General features: G+C 52.1%; 1 long non-coding RNA gene across 1 annotated transcript; it reads right to left on the bottom strand.

Moving 5' to 3' along the window:
* Positions 1–204: 204 nt before the first annotated feature.
* LOC128819143 (uncharacterized) lies at positions 205–10,016 on the bottom strand. The gene is made up of 3 exons (XR_008440653.1): positions 9,608–10,016; positions 2,002–2,177; positions 205–708 (listed from the first exon to the last, which is right to left on the bottom strand). It is a non-coding gene; the product is annotated as an uncharacterized LOC128819143 (long non-coding RNA).
* Between the last annotated feature and the right edge of the window lie 696 nt (positions 10,017–10,712).

Genomic DNA, 10,712 nt, shown 5'->3' with positions numbered 1-10,712 from the left:
AACAGCACAGAGAGGCCAACCAGGCTTCCCAAGCTCCCACCAGGCAATCCAGCAGCTCAGGCTCAGAAGAGTTGGGGAAGGAGCTGGGGCTGGACAGGGCTTGGGGAGGTGTTGGCTGTGGGTGTCACAGGCACTGGTGGAGTTGTTTGTTGAAAGAATTTGCAACGACTGTAATTGATTAAGAAATGGAGTAATTGTGCAATCTGCTGATTACAGAGAAAGGTTTATTAATCCTCCAGACAGGCCTGCTAAAGGCCCTGTCAAAATATTAGGGAAGATGCTGTGAGGAAGAAAAAGGGCATGTTGTGCTAGTTACACCACACCTGACTGCCAGCTCTGCTGCATGAAGGATTAAACTGATTCAGCATCTGATTGGATCCAGACATCCCCTGAGAGCACTGGTTTGAGATTCATCCCCCTGAGGGAGAACCACACCACCCGAGGGTCCCGTTGCAAACCGTGGTGGAGTCAACTCACTCCTTTGAGCCTGTTAAGAGCAGGGTTAAATCTCATACTTAGACACTGATGTGCCTCCATCAGTCAAGGGAGTTTAGGGGAAGCTGGAGATGCCAACTTCAGGGTGAACTGACCTTCTCTTATATCTCTGCTGGCTCTGAATTAATCAGAACCTCCTGGCTGACGGGAGAACCTCCTGGCTCCTGGCTCTCCCAGAACCTCCTGGCTGATGGGAGACATTCACCCTGACCCCTAGATGTAGGTGTGATCACAACTCGAGTCTGATCCCAGATGTTATGGGAGAGGAAAGCACCTCCCCAGCCTGTGTCTCTCCTGCCCTTTTGACTTTCCCAGACCCTAAGATATGTTGTCAGCAAAGCTCCGGTTCTCACCAGCAGGCACAAGTTCAGGGCAGAGGTGCAGGCTGACTGCTGCCTTCCCCTGAGCCTTCTCTGGCTGCTTGACACCCTTCCTTTGGCCAGTCTCTCCAGACAGGAGCAGGGATGCTCAGCCAGAGCCCCACAAGCACTTTGTCCTCAAGGCTCACACAGCACTGGCTGCTGACATGGACCAGGTGGCACCTGAAGACAAAAGGAGAACCCAGACCCACCCTGGGGACATACTGAGTGGCTGAGGCATCTCCAAGTCCTGGCTTTAACGAGGACTGGGGCATTATCCTCCCCTGAGCAGAGCCTTGCAGAGCGGGGGCAGGTAAACTGACCACGGCCTGCCCGGTTAATCTGGGCTCAGTTCCTTCATCCTGCCTGCCTATATTTAACCTCCCTGCCAGCCACCTGCAGCCACGGGCGGGGGGAGCACATGCCACAGGTGTGGGAGGGCAGGGGGGACGTGCAGGGAGCACCTCAGTGGCAGTTCAGCTGCTGCCCCAGGCCAGGCACGGCTGGGAGGTGAGGAGGTGTGAGCAGTGCCACGTGCCAGGTCACACAGGTCACACCTGTCACACCTGGTCACACAGGTCACACCTGATCACACCTGGTCCCATCTGATCACACAGGTCACACCTGGTCCCACCTGGTCACAGAGGTCACACCTGGTCACACCTATCACACCTGGTCACACCTGTCACACCTGATAACACCTGTCACACATCTGGTCACACACGGGGGCTGTGGTCTCCTCTCCTCCCCAGGCTGGTTTGAGTGGCATTGCTCAGTCTGGGATGCAACCATGGACAAGGTGGATTTGGCATTTGGGACAGTGTCAGCCTCAGAGCAGGATGGAGGTGGAATGAGAGATGCAGAGCACAGGGGAGTGGGGACATTGTAGGGGTAAAAAAATCCATGCAAACAGATTTGTCTTCCCACAGAAAAGCTGGGTAGAAATAGAGGTTGTGATGACATGGCAGGGAAAATTGCTGGAATCTGTCCCATTATGGTACTGCTGGGCAGGACAGAGGGACACAGGGGCCAGGCTGGGCAGAGTGCATGGCTGGGGTGAGATGGGGGAGGCACAGGCAGGGATGGGTCTCCAGGTTGGTGCAGAGGAGGAACTGGGGTCCCACAGCAGGATATGAGCTTTCCTCACCTTTGCAGGCCCAGTGTCCAGTGCAGACCAGTTTGGATCCTTGCCACCTGCCCACTCCCACCTCCAGTCCCCACCAGAGGCTTCATGGCACACACTGCCACTGTGGGCCTGCTGGGGTGGGGTGCTGAGCCTGCTGAGAAACAGCTGGAAGAAAGCCTCTGCTCACAGGGTGCTTCCTGTTGGAGGAAAAAGAAGAGAAATACCAGTTCTCAGTTCTCCCTGCTGTCAAGATGGAATTTTAGGAAATTCCCTTTCATCCTCACAGACATGTTTTCTATTTAAATATCGATCCTCCTACTTTGAACATGTTCTGTAATCACTTAGCCTGCTCCTCTGATAAAGTAGAGACAAAATGCTCAAGGCTCATCTCTTAATATGCTTAAAAAAAACCCAAAACCATGGTGTTCCTTCCCTTGGTCCATCAAGGGAAGGGCAGGTGAGGCAGGGCAAAGGCACCCCACTGGTATCTGAGAGCTCTTGTCACAGCCTCGCTACAGACCGTGGTGGCAGCAGGGCAAGCCCCACCAAATCCTCTTTTCTTGCACCAGGATTCATGCAGGGTTTGTGCTGCTGGTTTAAATGAATTTCTAAAATCCAGACAGCACCAGGGGGGCTTGGTGTGCCCATTCTGATAGCCATATTAAAATAAAGGAGGTCTAAACTGCAAATTACCCACACAACATAGTAATTGCTCAAAAGACAGAAAAACCACCAAAACTAAAAAAAAAAAAAAAAAAAAAAAAAAGTAGATTCTTTGATCTTTGAGAAAGTTGAAACTTTCTCTATAAGAATCACTTCCTGGATTATCCTTCTGGTGCAAGCAGGCATCTCACCTTAAACAACAATAAATTCATGGGTATTATATTCAAAGGAAAATAGCCCATTAAACTAAGGAAAATAAATCAAAATTGTATAACCAAACACATTGGTGCATCTCCAAAACTTTTTCATCATTTATTGCTTATTCTACTAACTACAGAATTGTAAGAAAAAAAAATCCTGTCTACTCAAATCTACATTTTTGTCTTTGCTTAAATCAAATATTTGACAAGTGGAAACAACACAGGTTCACAAGTGGTCAGTGAATATTGTGCTTGTTGCAGTAATTTATTTTAAAGCCATTTCACATGAGGCATTTGACATCTTCTCCACCCTTAGGTAAAATTTACATTTGCTCTCCCTCAGTCCTGCAAAGCCAAGACCCTCCAGCCTGATGGGATGTGGTTGGTCTTTGTATTAAAGTAAACTGGAATAAAATCCTATTTAGCTTATGCTCAGGGACACTCAGAGCTTCTGGTGGCAAGGGCTTATTCCAGGGGGATTTGTGGAGTTTGACACAGATAGGAGTTCAAGTGGAGGGGCAGGAACGTGTCACCAGGGCCAGGCAAAGAGGATGGATGTCCTGATTGTGCCCTTGTGCATCTGCTGGGGGATGAAGCAGAGAGTGCACAGACACACAGCCCCTGCTCCTGAGGGGGCTCACACGTCCCAGGCTCCCTGCTCTGGGGAGAAGGAGTCTGGAAGGAACTAGAAGAGGGGTGGAGGGGTGAGGACAGCTGAGTCTACCTCACAGAGAAACTAGTGAAGGGGATGGGGGGAAAGCAGGAGGACAGGAATACCCAGGGCTTCTGCAGCAGCAGCTGAGCCTTGCACAGCAAGCACTGAGCCCAGGAATACTGGGAGTAACAAGGAAACCAGTGCAGTGCTGCCCCAGCACTGCTGGCTGTGCTTTGCTGGTGGGTCTGGTCTCAGGAAAGCATGGCAGGGAGCAAAGCCGTGGGTACAGACTCTGCCCCAAGTCTGAGGGCTCCCAAAACAGCTTGGCAGCTGCTGGGCCTCTCCAAATGCTCCCAACCAGTGCCAGTGCCACAGCCTGGTCAAAGAGGATTGGACCATCACTAGTCCAGACGAGGAAGACCTCTCCTGGTCATCACATCCCAAGGTGGAATGATCAGTCTGGTGATTCCTGGTTATGGCTGTAGATTTTTGATGAACTACTGATGATCTCACAGAGAGACACCTCTAATCACCAGTAGGATGGAGTGGAGGTGAAAGTGGGTCAGTGGTGGTTCACCACAACTCAGATACCTCACAGAAACCATAGGGCAAGTGAGGAAGCCAAGCTCTGCAGTTCAGCTAACCTGGGGGCTCCTCTGCAGCAATGAGCCCTGTGCTCCCCAGGCTGGTGCCACAAGAGATCCCTGTGGCAGGAGCTGAGCCAGGCTGGCCCTGCTCTGGACATGGAGCATGAAGTGCATTCATGGGCTCACAACACACCATTGCCTCTGGCTGGGCCGGGTCTGCTCTTGTGGGAAGCAGAGTTTCTGTGCACAGCATTCCCTTCACAGGGTGAGATGGTCCAGCATCAGCCAGGGAGAGAGACACTGCACTGCACTGAGGGTGCAGGGCGGATCAGGGTTACAGCATCATGGTCCCTGCGGGATGGGCAGCAGGGTTTTTATCACAGCCACATTCCAGGGAGACATCCCAGGACCATCTGGTGCCTGTGCAGCCAGCGAGGACAAACCACATCTGGACAAAGCACAGCAGGAGAAACCACATCTGGACAAAGCACAGCAGGAGAAACCACACCTGGACAAACCACACCTGGACAAACCACAGCAGGATAAACCACAGCAGGAGAAACCACACCAGGAGAAACCACAGCAGGACAAACCACACCTGGACAAACCACAGCAGGAGAAACCACAGCAGGACAAACCACACCTGGACAAACCACACAGGAGAAACCACAGCAGGACAAACCACACCTGGACAAACCATAGCAGGACAAACCACAGTAGGAAAAACCACACCTGGAGAAACCACACTTGGACAAACCACAGCAGGACAAACCACAGCAGGATAAACCACACCTGGCAGCAGAACAAACCACAGCAGGACAAACCACACCTGGACAAACCACACTAGGAGAAACCACAGCAGGACAAACCACACCTGGACAAACCACACCTGGCAGCAGGACAAACCACAGCAGGACAAACCACACCTGGACAAACCACAGCAGGACAAACCACACCTGACAAACCACACCTGGACAAACCACACCTGGACAAACCACAGCAGGATAAACCACACCTGGCAGCAGGACAAACCACAGCAGGACAAACCACAGCAGGACAAACCTCAGCAGGACAAACCTCAGCAGGACAAACCACAGCAATGGTCAGCATTGCTGTGAACACACTGTGCCGTGCAGACAGAGGGAGGCAAATCATTCCATACAAGTGCTCTGAAAGTTGCTGTGCCCCATCAGGAAGAGGGACAGGACATCTCCAATTAACTGCATGGGTCCAGCCTCCCCACCCCCAACATGCTGCATCAGGCCATGTCCCTGTGGCTTTCACATCATCCCACCCTCCCCTCTTTAGGACATTCTGGGAAAGGGGAAGGTTGGTTATTTCTGATAGCCCAGTCCTTTTTCTTGCCTTCCAAGGAACCCACCACCACCAATTGCCTCCACAGATGCAACCAGGCAGAGCTGACCATGGGTCTGTGTGACATAAATGGCTTTGCTGACCTTAATGCTTCAGAGCTTACAGCTCCTGATCCACACAGTCCCAGGACAGCCCTTCTGCTCAGCTCACTGATGGCAAAATTGTTAGACAGGCACCTTGGGAGCTGGCACAAAAATGACTTTGTGGTCCTGTCCTCCTGCCACGACCAGAGGAGCTCAGGTGAGCGTGTGTCCCAACCCTCTCCTGAAAGCACACAGTCTGCCCTCTGCCTTGGTGCTGAGGAAGCAGGAAAGTCAGGCTGACCCATGAGCAAGTGCTGTGAGAGGGTTAAGCAAGAGGTGCTGATGGCATCTGTCCAGAAGCCAGCAGGTAAGTCAAGAATTTCCCCAGTACATGCCTCAACCTTGGAGCAGAGCGAGCCAAAGTGTTGTAACACCTCCTGCAAGCTCAGGAGACACATTAAAGGAGTTCACAGGATGGAAGCACTTCTAGGCCTGTTGCATAATCCAGATAAGTAGATAAGTCTGTAATATTTGCACAACATCGTGTCCCTTCCTTGGCCTTGTTACTGGTCCCGTTTTGCAGGACTTAATTCGGGGGATCTGATGGATTGAGGACACCTTTCAGGTCATCGATTCCTTGGGAGGTGGCTGTGACTCAGCTCTAGCATTGTGACACTGTGAGCATTAAAGGGACAGGGACACCTTGCTGGCACCTGGACTTCCTGCTTTGCAAAGGCATTTTGGAATTGCACTGTGACACCCATTGGGGAGCTTTTTGTGGAAAGACACTGGTTGTGCAAAACCATCGTGGAAAAAGAAAGGTGTCCTGCCAAAGATGCAATAACCTTTACATCAACACACTAATACACCCAACTTGGGCATAGTCACAATCTATTTACTTGACCCAAAGGGTGCAGGATGTAGGAGTTGAATAGCGTCAGGACTCAGGTGCCAGGGAAACTGTTGAGTGCATTGACTGAGTACAGACATGGTCCAGAGCCTGCTGGGATCTGTCTTGCTTCAGTACCTCCCCTCTCTGGGATTTACCAGGCAGCCCGAGGCGAGGGCACGGTAGCATCTCCCCAGCTAATGACTGGCATCACCTTGCACTTATCTTTGGACTGTGGGTGCAGGGAGGATGCAGCCAGCAGGCTCCAGGGACATGCCCTGAGCACAAAGGCACAGAACTTAGCAATCAGCACTCTTATCTGGGCACTGGCACAGTCCTACAGCAAGACAGCAAGCAAGGAACAATGCTGTGCCAAATGCCAGGGCCAGTCTTCCCTCCAGGAGCTTTCTGCACACCTCACACTGGGAGGGACTGGGAGGTCAGAGCAGGAGGTTCAGGACCCTGCTGATAACTGCCCAAGCCCACACTCTGTGCATGAGCCTGAGTTAACAGGCTGAGGAGCAAACAGAGCTGCACATGCAAACTTTCTGACCCAAGGACCCCAGCCTGGTTCCAAGTCACACCAAATGGATTTTCACCTACCAAGTGAAAATCTTCCCCATTTCTCTCTTCAGAGAGAAATGCTTTGTTCTTGAGCGCAGATGATCTTCTTCAGGGATCTGCAGCATTCCTAAATTGCTGCAGGATCCCAGGAAGGACCACATTGCTCCTCACATTCTTTTAAGACAGATTCCCTGTGCCTGTGGTTATCCAAAGGCCATCAGCCCCAGCCCACTCTCACACCATGGGGAAGGTCCCCGACCCTGCTGTGCCCCCACTCCTCTGGTCAGCTCATGCTGGTTTAGCAGTGGAGCTCTCCTCTCTCTCAGGGGTTTCTTTGACTCGTTCTCAGGCCACAGCCCTCTGTCAAAGTCCATTCAGAAATTCTCCCTGGAGTGCTCATGGCCACAGAGCAGGGCTTGCAGGGAAAGCAGGCAGCACACGCAGGATCACAGGGTCAGGAGTGGCAGGACAGGGAGCAGGGCCAGCAGGGCCAGCAGGGCCAGCAGGGCCATCACCCCTGAGCTCCTGGCCCTGCTGGAGTGAGTCACCCCACACACTGACACCAGTGCCAAGGGGAGGGCAGGGACACCTGGCCCAGGGGAAGGCTTTTCCATGCTGTGCTCCCTGCCTGTAAAAGCACTGCTCCTGCCCTTCCTTCCATATCCTAAACACGAAGCACCTCTTCTCCTTGCCCTGTTCCCCACCTCAGCCTGATCCACCTGCCATGGGCACAGCCTGCTTCTGGAGAGAAGTTCTGCCCTCTTCAGCTGCAGGAGCATGCACAGATGGAGAAAGGAAGCAACAGAGCTGCCTCATGGTGTGGGTGCAGACAGCTCCCTATCTTCCCCAAAATCTCTTCCTGGGGCAGTGCCAAGCAAAGACCAGACAGGAAGAAGAGTAGAAAGGAAGGAGTCGGCATAAGTGATGGTAAAAGACTTTCCACTTGTTGCTTTTCCTTCTTAGTAGGGATTGTAGTGCACTTACAAGATTGCAAAATCTATGCTTGGGATTTTTTTTTAAATGCTAATTCTGGATATCCAATCTTGAGCTGGGCAGGGGGCCACACTGAAATAATAAAAACCCATTTGTTTCCCTGAGGGGGAAACTAGAGGTTTGTTTGTTTTCCTTCCACATCAGAAAGTCAGATCTTGTGTGTCTAACTTTCTGAATTATTGGATGAAAAAAGGCAGGTGGTTTTGTAGCACCAGATGCACCAAGAAAACATACTCCTATTGCTTGAGTTGTGACAAAATGGCTAAACATGTCATTCATTGTTGTTTGCTTCACTCAATAACTAAGCAAACACTGGGAGAAAAGGTTAGTCCTCTTAAGTTTCAGTGCTCATCAGTGAGGGTCAGATGAAGCTCATTTTCTGCATGTGGGTCCTCTAACAAGCTCTACAGGAAACCAAAAAAATGTCAGATGTGACCTTCCTGGCAAATCAAATGTGAAAAACAAGGAAGCCATCCTAGGCAGGCTCTTTAAGGAAGTAGAAAATGGGCACAGCCCATTTATTTTTCCTCAGCAGATCTCTCTGAGGTCATTATACTCCTGTAAACTACATCTCAGTTTGGCTAATAAGAGAATTGAATACTCTGTGGCATTTGTTGTGTGCGGGTCTAAGTTCATCCAGAGGAGAGCAGAGCCTGGAGAAAGAGCCATGAACCTGTGTTTGGCTGTGGGCAGCTGTGGTGGGGAACTGAGCATTAATCACAACCTCCTGGTCCTAGCCTCATCCAAACCCAAAAGACAGAGTGTCTGTGACTGGACCCAGTTTAAAAAAAAATACTTCTGTGTTCAAAGGAGCCAGAGGTCTTTTATGGCTCCCCATTGTGAGGATCCAGCTTCCAAGCAATGTGGCAGAGGGGTGCAAAACTGAGTGTCCTGATTAACTGCCCACATTGTCTCCCCTTTTGGCCATGTTCCTTTTCAAAGCCTCCAATGTGTCAAGATGTTTTGTGCTAATTAAAGCTGTGGCCGTCCCATCCCAGATGAAAAAAAGCCAGCGGGACTGTCTGAGTCACCCCTGAACCACAAAACAGCCAAGACAAGATGGGCACAGAGGTCGTGGAGTAAGAGCAGGAATCTCCACGGCTGGTGCCTGTATCTCAGGGGTTACTTGAACTCCTGTGGGCACAGAGAGTGTGGGGCACTGCTGACCAGACCAGAAATAGGTGCCCAGCGAGGGAGAGGTGGACTGTGTCCTGTTGTATTGTGTTTTTATCTCTCTGTAACAGTTCTGTAATGGTTTGCCCCTTCACCCCCCATTTTCTCCCAGTGGTTCCACCCCGAGCTTTCCTGCCTTTCCCTCAATGCCGATCTCCCTGAAAATGCTCAGTCACTCCCCTGTCCCCTCCCTGGCACCCTGTCCATCACTTGGGTCCCCATCCCGCTCTCCCAGAATCTTCCACCTTGGGCATCGAGTGAGTGGACGAGGGCCAGGGGTCCCTCCCTTGAACTTCCCCATTGGTTTGTGTGTCTGTCTGTCCCTCCTCGAATCCCCCAATTGGGTGGTGGGTGTCCCTTCCCCCTGGTCACCGCCCCGCTACTTAAGATGATTGTGAGGGCATCGAGGCCACTTTCGGCCGCCGGGACAATGGCAGGCAGAGCTTCTCGGAGCTTGCATTAAACCTGAGACTTTTTCCCCGGCCTTGAGTCGACTCCCTCATTACCTCCTCGGACGCCGCCTCTCCTCCACACACGGCAGACAGCGAAGCGCTCTGTCTTAGCCGCTCCCCGACTCTCCTCGAGACACGGGAGTGTCCCCCGCTGCTGACCGTGCCTCGGCCGGGCAGGCGAAGCCAGGGAGCTTCAGGGCGGGCACTGCGGCAGTGTCCCTCACTGCCTGAGTGGGGAGGCTCCCAGAATCTCAAGGAGAGCCCCACTTTGCCAAATTGAATCTCACATCCTGCGTGATGTGCAGTCAGCTTTCACTGCCAGGACACAGCGTGGCTGCACTCTGCCTTTGCCAGCTTTCCTCTGCCCTCTGACTCCTACAGCTGTTGGCCTCATTTTCTCCTGTTGGGATTTAGCAAGAACAGTTGTGAGGACCAAATGCAGGACTCCTGCAGCTGGAGAGGCTGTTGGGATAGACAAGGAGTGGGAAAACTCCCTCACCATTGTGAGCTCAGCCCCAGGGAACAGAGAGCTGCAACAGGAGCAGCACAGGCACTGCCTATCACAAAGGAAGGGTTTGCATCCCCACAGGAACTGTGTCTGCCTGGCATGACCAGCTAGAACCAACAAATGACCAAAGAGGAGGGAAAGATGCGATACAAGGATGAGGCAGGAAGGATGGTGCTCTGATATCCAGCAGCCAACACCAAGGCCTGTTCTCAGACCCACAGAGAAAATTACATCTCTTCCATTTGGGACCACGGCCACGTAAGCCAAGCCAAGCTTGGAGGCTGGTACAGGCATAGCTGTACCCCAGGAGGCACTGGGAGGCACTGGGAGCTGCCTGCAGAAGCCAGCACCATCCTCCCTCCTGCCATGCTGCCAAGGGAGGAGTTAAAATGTCCTTCTCAGCAAGAGCAGCTCGCAGTGTGCCCATCTGCTCTCACCCCCACGTGCAGGGCACCACTCCCTTTCCCATTTATTCCCATTTATTCCCATTCATTCCCATTTATTCCCATTTATCTGGGGTTTTTTGACAAAACCAGAGCTGCTGAGATCCTGTACCGTGCAGAAGGGTGTTTGGGGCATTCCCAGTGTGCCGGGGAGCTGGGCAGGCTGGGAGCTCAGCTCAGGGGAAGCAGCCACAGGAGGGTCCTTCCC

This window comes from Vidua macroura, chromosome 25 (assembly GCF_024509145.1).
Source record: "Vidua macroura isolate BioBank_ID:100142 chromosome 25, ASM2450914v1, whole genome shotgun sequence".
Classification (NCBI taxonomy): Eukaryota; Metazoa; Chordata; class Aves; order Passeriformes; family Viduidae; genus Vidua; species Vidua macroura.
The sequence above is the reverse complement of the archived record's forward strand: the minus strand, read 5'-3'. Positions and strand labels throughout refer to the sequence as shown.